This window comes from Melopsittacus undulatus, chromosome 5 (genome assembly GCF_012275295.1).
Source record: "Melopsittacus undulatus isolate bMelUnd1 chromosome 5, bMelUnd1.mat.Z, whole genome shotgun sequence".
NCBI classification, from domain to species: Eukaryota; Metazoa; Chordata; class Aves; order Psittaciformes; family Psittaculidae; genus Melopsittacus; species Melopsittacus undulatus.
In genome coordinates this window covers 44,740,565-44,751,331 of record NC_047531.1, presented here as the reverse complement: position 1 = coordinate 44,751,331, position 10,767 = coordinate 44,740,565, and positions in this window count along the sequence as shown.

The window sequence follows — 10,767 nt, the reverse complement described above, 5'->3', positions numbered from 1 at the left end:
AACTGGTTAACCAGGAGGTCCTGATCAATTTGTCCTACTCAGGATGGGGAAACAAAGGAGTCAGATTGTATTGATGAACTTGATCTTAACAGTTAGTTTAATTATTTCTTTTAAAAATCAATAGAATTATCATATGAGAAAGTTTTCTGCAGTTTCATGTTATTGATCATGTGTCATATTTTAAATAATGTGAAGGAGAAAAGGAACATTTCTAGACAGAATCTTCATTATGATGGAGAGAGCAAGGCTGAGGTTACCTGCTCTTATGCTACCCAAATTACTGCTGTGAAAATTTAGTAATTACTCCCAGGAGAATTACCATAAAGCAGAAAGAATTAGGGTTAAATTTAGACAAAAATCTATACAAGATATGTGACAAAAATGCTTTAATAATGATGAGATGCTTTAATATTTTGTGTAATTGGATAACAAAACTCTACACTGCAATAAATTGACATTTTATTTCTTTTGAGCTGAGTTGTCACAAATCCCATCTAGGCATCTCTTCATTAGCATGCAGATCTAAACTGCATTGAAGTTTATAATTTTCTGGGATCATTACAGCATCTCTCTTAAATGTGCTCCCTACATGCGTGTTCAGCCTCCACTTGATTAAAAATCATCATTTCGACACTGTCACAGTGCTGGCTCTAGGAGTGGATCTGGCTTAGAAAAATCACTATTTCAGAAGTGTAACATTAAGTTATGTTTTAAAGCAGAATTATAATTGAGATGGACAGTGAAGCATGTTTGCTTCATGGTACTCAATTTCTCCAGCTACTTTCTCCTCAGAGTTTGTCTTGCTGTCTTAACTGGCTGCCAGCCCCAGCCCTTCCTCACTAGCAGCAAGTGGAGCAATGAACCCCTGTCTTCCTGAGAGAAGCTATGGTGCCTCAGCCCAGCTGGTTGTTTCTCTGAAACACCACATGATATTTGGTTAACCAGAACTGGACTCTTCAGAAGATGTTCAGAAAGGAGCAAGGAAGAATTTCCAGGTCCTCCATGTGTGTTACCTTCTCTTGCTGACTCATTCCATGTATGCCTTTTTAACTACCATGACAGTTATCCATTAACAATAGCAAAGAAAATGAAAATGTTTCCTGTATGTTTAAGTCTGATGTTGAGATTTTTGAGCAAATGAGTAGTTAACAAGAAAGCTGGTTGTAGGCCCAGGAGTGAGAGTGGCTCCTGTAAGCTTCAGGCTGTTCCTCCTCCTTGGATGCTGGGGAAACGAGAAGCACTGCAAGGAGCCATGTGCAGTCTCAATTTGTGAGCTTCTTTCAAATGCTGGTTTCCAGCATGGTGTCGTTGGGCAAAACTGACAGTGGTTGAAGCTCTGTTGGTTTTCTCCTCTCAAGACCATGAGCCTGTCGCTTTTTAAAGGATTTCATGGTTCCAGCAGCACCAGTTGGGAAAACTCAGCCTGTGGTTCAATCGTCAACTGGAAGTTTGCAGTCCAGCAAAAACTGGTTGAAATGCAGTATTTCCTAGGGAAATTGGGTCACTGTGTTTTTTGTCAGGTGAACATGAACAATAGCGTGTGAGAGGGAGACAAACTCAGGTTCTTTTTATTCCCAGGCAGAGCAAGACTTCTGCCTCAACGTGCACTTTTGGGAGATAAATGCAAAATGAGATTAGGCCACTGATCCAAATTGAGATTAAGCAGTCTGAGTCTTGTACCAGGAAATATTTAGCAAATGCCAGATAATCTCTTACTATGTGAATCTTTTACTCAGAGAAGTAATGCTAAAGTTTGGGGATAATATACTTTGCTTTTCCAGTCTGATGTGCACACAGAGTGCGATGTATAACATCACTTTTGCCTATGGGAGCTACAACCAGTACCTCTGTAATAAATATTACAACTCAGTTGTGTACAGGTAGCAAACATAGTCATTCAGAGAAAGAGCAGCTGTTAATGGCACAAAAAGGGCTGGGGTTTAAGCTCTCTCAGTGCAGGTCTCATTTCAGGCTACAAAACCTGGTGTTCCTTACTGCCTGTGAGCAGCCTTTCTTGCCTCCACTTGGCAGACTGATCATTGCTATCAAGCAGCCTCTGTGAAGTTCATCATTTGTATAGGCATTTCCATGCTGTTGTCCTCATGTGCCATCAGGATCCCATTTTGATCTGGTAACTGCTTAACATGTTTAACCTTGCTTCTTGGATAGACAAGGTTTGATATGGCATCAGGGATTGAGAAAGTTCCTATCATGGGACTGAAACTGCTGCAGAGCCACATCTGGCTGACTCCTTGCACACTGTGCATATGCTCCCTCAGCCCAGTTGCACGTCTTCTTGTCCTCAGAGGGCAGAGAGACATGGCTCAGGAATCTGCAGTCCTCATACAACCATGCAGCTGCCCCTGTCACAGAGGCCTTCAGTCTCCAACTGTTCTTCTGACTGTTTCCCCTCCAGACTTGTACCAGAGTGCAGCTGAAACAGCCATAGCATCCAGTGTGCTCATTGTAATGACTTTTTGTCAGAGTCCCTAAATTGCTGCTGAGGCTCCTGTGATGTGTTGCAGATACCTGGTATGTATATTGCTTCTAATTTATACCTTACCCTATTCTTTTTTTCCAGAAGATGAGCTTTTTGACAGCTATATAGGTGTTACTGTGGTGACTGTAACCAGACAAAAACATGCCGTTTGTATAGAGATAGTTTTATGTTTGTGGACCTGGTTATCATTAAGAGATTTTTAAAGGCATGCTGTATTTTTTCCCCTTCATTGCAGAACAGAGAGAGGTTTCTCATGAGCTTTCAGCTGCACACTATGAAGTGGAAAAGTATGATTCATCTTCAAAAGCATGTGTGTATTGGTGTATATGTATACAAACAGACATATTATGCAAACAAATGTTGTGACTTTTAGCTAGTTTGAGATTTAGAGGACATTTCTCCAAGCTTAGTTATGATTGTTTAGATATTTTTAATTTCTTTATGCTTTATCTGGATTTCTTGTTTATCTCAGAATTTTCAGGGTTTATAATTCTTGGGTTTTGAATAATAGGAATATCTCTGTAATATATTTTACTGTAAACCACTGACATGTAGTCTTAACATTTCCTCCATCTTCAGGGTTTTTTTTTCAGTCTTATAATGTCATTTCCCTGCAATATGAGGTTTTTGAGAAGACAGCATTCTGTGATTCTCCTCTGAGTGCCTTTCCAAAAAAGGTGAGAATGTGTTATCTGAAAGATGTGATTATTACCCTTAAAATTCACAATTGTAACTGTGTGAGTTTTGAACCCAAATGTATCGTTCTAACTTCAATTCTTAGGGAAATAAAACAGAGAAGTGTAGCAATTAATGAAAAGGAGGATTGTAGTGCAAAGCTAGGTTCCTTATATACTGATAACTGCAAATTAATCTCAGCCATTAGGTATGAGAGCTGTTTTCCTCTGGTGTGCAACCCTCTCTGAAATTCTAGTGAATGTTAATAATAAATTAGAAGACTGATAAGCTGTTTCTCTAAGCTCATTTAAGACAAGAAATGCACCAAATGCTACATTTCCTAAGGAGACCATTTTTAATGAGTCACAAGGTAATGGAAGACTAGATATGCAACTTAGATAGCACCTTAGATATGCAACTAGAATGTTGTATATCTCTGCTTACCAGTGACAGAATGAGAGGGTATGAAGCACCTTTTGATCAAATAGTTTGATATGACTGTGATATTGATATTCACATTCCGATTATGGCCACTGTATTCTACCTCCTCAATTTAGTGCTGAGCCTGGTAGCTCATGTGTGACAGCAGCAGATCCTCAGTAAGGTGTCAAGCCTTGATCTGAAGGATGGAGGATGGAGATGGATGAGATAGAGAATTGTTTCTTTCAGTCATTTGTTAATCACCCCATCATTAAAAATCTACACCTTTTTTGCCTGCCTCCTGCCTCCCAACAAGCATAGGGAGGATAAAAAGCAACTTTACTTTGCCATCATGTTTGTTCCCATAAAACAAGGAATTGTACAGGATATGAGCATAGTCCAGATATTATCTAAGTCTTCCAGCTGCTCCCTGATTCATTCACCTGGGTTTGGAGTATTTGTGCCAACACAAAGTGAGAGACAGAATCCACATCCTGAAGAGTGGGAAAGTAGCAAACCTGTGAGTCAATGTTGCCTCTCAGGTTACATTCTGGACTTAGGATCAGGTGTTTCAGTTTCAAGCCTGGTCTTGAAATTGTGTTCTGTTATATTTGGTCACTTTAACCTCCTCAGTAGCAAACCTCTTCCCTTGAAATCCTCAGTGTCTTTTGTTCTTGCTTCTCATTTGAAATCTGACAGGCTTGATACAAATTGCATGCACCTCCAACTCTTTCACAGCCCACTTGGTAAATTTGTATTGATCTAGCTCTAATATATCTAGTAGGTAACAAACATACTGTGGCAGGAGACATCTTCATCCTGTCACCTGATGTTTTCACAACAACATTTCCATTGGAAAGCTTGCTCCAGATTACATGCTGGAAGATGTGAATGACAGTGGAGTTAAAAGGAGGGGTGACCTTTTACAGGGTCCATAACCCAGATTTGCTCTGAAAGAAGTTTGAAGAAGTCTGGAGGAGACTGACTCAGGCAGCCTGTCCCAACACCAAACAGTGACTGGAATGATGTCTCCTTGCGAGCTTTATTCCACACTTGGAGGGGAAGGGGTATGAGCTTGTGTACACCCACTGTGTGTTTTTCTACATGCTTCCTTTTCAGTTCAGACAGGAAAGCAGATGCACTTCTACTTTCCTCTCTTCAGTAATTAATCCAGGAGAAATTACTATGTCATGCAGCACTTGCAAATTGAGCACACAGTGAAGGGCAGTCTCTGTTGCTTATTTTGAGTTCATTATACCCTCTTTCTTTTCAAGTCAGTCATATCATGCATGATTCTGCAGCCAGTCTGCCTCGATACATTTTGAATTGTGCTTTTCAGGATCTTACATTCAGTCTCTCAGAATCTTCATGTACATAAATCATTCTTTCATTTTATCTGCAGCTAGCTGGACTGATGATAACATATCACATGTTTTGGGAAGTTTCTAGAGGTCACCAGTGTCAAGGACCAACAATTTGCATTATCTCATTTATTATGTTTTTCAAAATAATATTATTTAACTACCACATGGCAACTAGAAGCATTCTTGAAATTTATGCTTATTGCAAATACTGCATCCTCTTCCCCAATTTTGAAATTGTTATATAAGTAAGAAGACTAAAAATACTTCTTATTTTAAAAACCTTGGGAAGATAGAAATAGATTCTTTATTTTTTGCTTTTTCATTCAAGGAACACATTTATAAGAAAAATATAACATTTTAAGTAGAAGATGAACTAATGTAGAAGTTAATAGTATTAAATTTGATTAATTTTGTATCTTTTTAATATACAAAAGTTTTAGACTATCATATTCACAGCTCCAAGCAGTTAAATATCCTAAGTAAATAGATGAGATTAGACAGGTCTTGAAGTGGCATTTGGACTGGAAGTATGATTTCCATATGTTCTACTACTACTTATGATATCCTCATCTGATCTTCATAAAAAGGCCAACTGAAGTACTGCTGAGCCTATGGAAACATGAACAAGTGTTTTCCAGTGTTATCCCAGCAATGTTTTAGTTGTTAGGATAGGACTTCTACTCCCATGAACTCCAGTCTTGATGGAAGTGACTGGTGTTCTCTGTCATACTCTAATGAGTATTTGAAACGTTAAGTATGAACAGTGCATTTCAGTTGTGGGAAGAATGTCTCCTTTACTCAAAGGACCATTCCCCATGTAACTGCTGCTCTATTAGTTGGATATAGTGAGACTGCAAGCTCTCTATGAGCTTTTGCATATGGGGCCAGAAAGAAACTTGCATTTTGTAAGAAAGTAAGTTTTTTGTAAATCTGTATGAATTGCACTATACTGATGGCAGAAGCCGCAATTCCCCTTTTAATTAAAATAATGTTATAATAAAAAGACATTTCTTACTTATTCTGCAATTCTAAAATAAACTAGTGCAATGGTTTTAGCCTGGTGTAGGTAATGTTCATGGAGAAAAGCTTCATCCACTTATTACTTGGGCAATTTCTATCTTCTTGGGAAAAGAGACATGAAAGATTTGACCCCTGACTGCCTTCCAGCAGTCTGCTGTGCATTGTAGTCAATAAATACAGAATTGTTGCCTCTTTTTCACATGCTTTCACTAGCTGTTCAGAGAATGAAATGTTCTCACACTGAAGTCAAAGCCAGGGCACACATATGCACGCTGCCTGGTGCATCTAGTCTTTCATGTGTAGTTTGAATAAAGCACGAATGTTCAAAATACACAAAATTCACAAGCATCTGTGAAAAAATAATATAAGTACTGTTGTTTACAGACAGTCCAAAGGAGTTCTTCAGACCATGATGAGCAGTCCACTGCATAGCCATAATATTCAGAGGATGGAAAAGAAATTGTCCTACTCATGTTCATGTTGCCTGAACTTAAACTCAGAGGCAGTTTATACTGGGCAGGACAGAGAATATGCTTTCATCTCAGAGAAATGTATCCTTGAAAATCATATGAATACTTTGGTGACACGCACCTGTGAATTAGGAACAGAGAACAAATTTTAACCTTGCCAGTTTGTGTACGTCTGTTATTCCTGGCCCTGGAATTAGTTTGATTTGGGTTTTTTTAATATAGTTTTGTATTTGCTGAGGGATGGTTTCTAGAGAGTTCCCTGGTGCTAGTTACATCAGCATTTTATAGGCTGCTCATGTAAACTCTTGAGCTTTCATGGCTCTCTCAGTATTAGCTTTTTAATATAACACAGCTCATATTGGCCTTTATTGCTGTTTAATTTAGGTTGGGTAAGGGTTTTTTTGTGGCTCTTCAACTGCAAGGAATGTGGCCTACACTTGTTTGAAACTTATCTTGTCTGTGTTACACCTGGTATTGACGTCCTTTTTAATTCTTGCCTATTGTAACACTCTCTAAGACCTAAACTTGCCTATATTTCTCAGGCAGATAATTACATAGCAAACCCAGGTCTCCTATTACAGATGGGAACCCAGAACTTTTAGATAGTAACTGTAATCTCTCCTACCTTTGTACCGTTTTTTGGATGTTCCACAGATCCAGACATCCATAGCTGAATTGTTTAAATAAATCATTCTTAGCAAGTAGTGCACCTTATTCAAAGGACACGTGCAAATAATTCCCAGACAAATGTTATTTATTGGCTTTTGAGTTCACGTGCTTTTTGAAGTGATCCCAATATCACTTCTCTCTTCTGGGCATCTGAAATGGTTTAAAGCAACGTGGTTTTTCTCCCTCCTGTGAACAAAATGTGATTTCTAAGTAGGGTGAAGGAAAATGTAAAAGTGTATTTTCTTTTGGTTATTCATGTTTATAACAGCATATTTACTCAACAGGTAGAGAATTTTCTATCTAGAAAGATCTTTCTTAATAGTTATGTAGATAAATTTGTATGGGCAACTCAGATAGTTCAAGAAAAGCCTGTGTATAAGATGCTGAGAGGAGCAAAGCTTATGTTTTCATAGGTCTTATGAGGAAAGGATGCTCTTTCGTGTGCATTAATGTGCTTCATTGGAATTCCTGGGAAGCTGTCCAGCTATACATAGTAAATATTTCACATACCAGTAAAGTGATTCCTCAGCAATTCAAGCAATCAGCACAAATGAGACTTAATTTATGGTGAATATCTGCACCTGTTAAACAGTGAAATAGGCTCCTGACATAAACGATCCTTTCATGCTGTTATTTAGCTAATTTTTTTAAAAGGTCCTATCTTTACCAATTATAATCTTAAAAAGATCATAAGTTTTAAAACATATCCAGGCCTAAAGTTTGAACTTTCATATTGAAGAGGCAATATATGTGATTTTGAGCTAAAATAAATATATTGTAGGGCTCAGATCAGCACCATCAAGGAAAGGCATAAAATGTGCCTATTACTGAATTAGGCATTTGTTTTGTATATCTAATGGTAAAATCAATACATGGTTCCATCAGAGGAGAGATCCATCAGCCTCTGTCTTGCTAGCATCCAATCAAGAGATTGAATTTGCAAGCTTTGATGGGAAGAAATGTTTCTCCATCTTTTGACAATCCATATTACCCTAATTCGGACAGCTTTTACACAGAGCTGCACCAGTTTACTCAAGCATTGCTTTCAATATCATTTCATTAAATCAATGCAAAAGGTTGTGTTGACCTTTTAAATATATATTTAAATCTGATCAGTGGAGCTTAAATCGATAAGGAACTGATTTTAAGCCAGCTTTTAAGGCAAATAAGTGTGTCCACACAGGGTTCCTCAGCTGTTCAACAAATTGATGTGAAATCCAATTTAAATTAAGCTGCTGCAAACAAACCACTGTTGTGTTGTGCACGAGTCCCAGATGTGCCCTCCAAGTTCTATGAGAACTTTCTTTTTAACTTGAGCTGAGAACCTGAGGGAGATGTAGTTAATGGAGTGGAATCTGCTCATCTCTGTCGGGAAGGGAGAGGTGATTATAAACCATGGTAAGAAGCTTACAAATATCCAAGGTTCAGCTGAAAGCTGCATTTATAAACCTGCACACTGCCAAAAGATGGATGTTTCTTACTTTTCTGTCTTGACAGTTATAACTGCAATGAACAAGATGGGTGGTACTCACCAGACTCCAGCAGGAGGAGGCCTTCATATCCCACAGGCTAAAAAGGTCAGAAGTGAGTTTATAGGAAACCCCCTCTATTTTGTGTTTGCTAGGGATTGGGACACTTAAAATTTCCAACCTTCAGCTTGCCTTCCCAACAGCTCTGGTGTTTTTACAGAGTAGAGTATTCCTCTCTCCTGATGCCTCACCAAAGACTTTTGCAGGACTGCAGAAGAGCCCCTTTAACTTCACAACCAGTAGGTCTACGAGGGCATTATAAAGACTTCTGGTCTCGCATCAAAGAAATGGGAGATGGAAAATGAACCATAATCCATATTAATTCATAATGCAAATAAGATGGAATGAAATGGTGTGGTGGGTTGACCCTGGCTGGATGTCAGGTGCCCACCAAAGCTATTCTGTCACTCTCCCTCCTCAACTGGACAGAGGAGAGAAAATATAATAAAAAGCTCATCATGCAAGATAAGAACAGAAGAGATCATTTACCAATTACCAAAAGTTGTCATGAGCAAAACAGACTCGACTTGGGGAAATTAGTTCAATTTATTTCCAATCAAATCAGAATAGGATAACGAGAAACAAACCCAAAACTTAAGAACACATTTCCCCCCCACACCTCCTTCTTCCCAGGCTTAACTTTACCTCCAGTTTTCTCTACCTCTTCCAATGGTGCAGGCGGATGGGGAATGGTGGTTGTGGTCAGTTCACCAGATCTCTGCTGCTCCTTCCCCCTCAGGGGGACACTCACACTGTTCCTCTGCTACAGTGTAGGGTCTCTCTCACAGGGGATGGTTCTCTAGAAAATTCTCCAACGTGAGTCCTTCCCACGGGCTGCAGTTCTTCATTAACTGCTCTAGCGTAGGTCCCTTCCATGGGTGCAGTCCTTCAGGAACAGATTGCTCCAGCATGGGTCCCTTTCATGGGGTTGAAAGTCCCGCCAGCAAACCTGCTCCAGCGTGGGCTCCTCTTTCCATGAGGCCACAGATCCTGCCAGGATCCTGTTCCAGAAGGGGCTTCCCACAGGGTCACAGCCTCCTTCATGCATCTCCCTGCTCCACCATGGACCTCCATGGACTGCAGGGGCACAGCCTGCCTCACCGTGGCCTTCACCATGGGCTGCAGGGGTATCTTTGCTCCAGTGCCTGGAACACCTCATCCCCTCCTTTTGCACAGACCTCGGTGTCTGCAGAACTGGTTCTTTCAGCTGCAATTGCTCTGAACAGTAACTTTTCCCTCTTCTTAAATATGTTATCCCAGAGATGCTAACATCATTACACAGCCTTGGCCAGCACAGGTCCATCTTGGAACTGGCTGACATTGGCTTTATTGGACACAGGGGAAGCTTCTGGCAGCTTCTCACAGAAGCCACCCCTGTAGCCCCCTCACTACCAAAACCTTGCCATACAAACCCAATACAAATGGGTATTTTTAGAAGGGAATGATTACTTGATAATTTCTACACCCCAACAAAATTACAACCTGGGTTTTAATGATTGAGTTTAAAAATACAGTGAAATACAAACATACAATCATAGAATCATGCAATAAAACACACTGTGAGAGAAAGCAGGAATGAAATGAGTAAACAGAAGGGGATAGTGGGGTAGATTGAGGGAAATCTAGTTTGGCACAAGCAACTAATTAATCAGGTAACATGCAAGTTGCACTTATGCAAGCTTCTAGGGGCTATTGGTCCGTCAGCCTTTCCACCCCACTCTTGCCCTGATAAATTGTTGTCTGCCATATTTTCCCTTGTGCTAGAACTGCAGAAAGAAAATTTAACAGTTTTCTTTATACTCTCCAAAGTGTTTCCATTAATTCAGTTTTGCTGTATGAAAGAAGAGTTTTAAGGGCTCTTCATTGGCTTCAAACCCCTTTCTAACCAAGGGCTGTTGTTTGACAGGCATTTGCAGAAGCTATCTTTGCCAGTCCAACCTCTAGCAAGAGAAATGTATCTAAATGCAAATGTAGGTATTTTGTCAGTCTTTATGTGAACAAAGGAAGCTAAGAGAATGGGGTTTTGTTTTTTCTCCTCCAGGGAATCAAAAGGTAGCTGCTGATGGTTTGGCTGTGTATGGCATTGCCAGGCCTCTGGCCTCTTCTTTTTAACAGCTTTC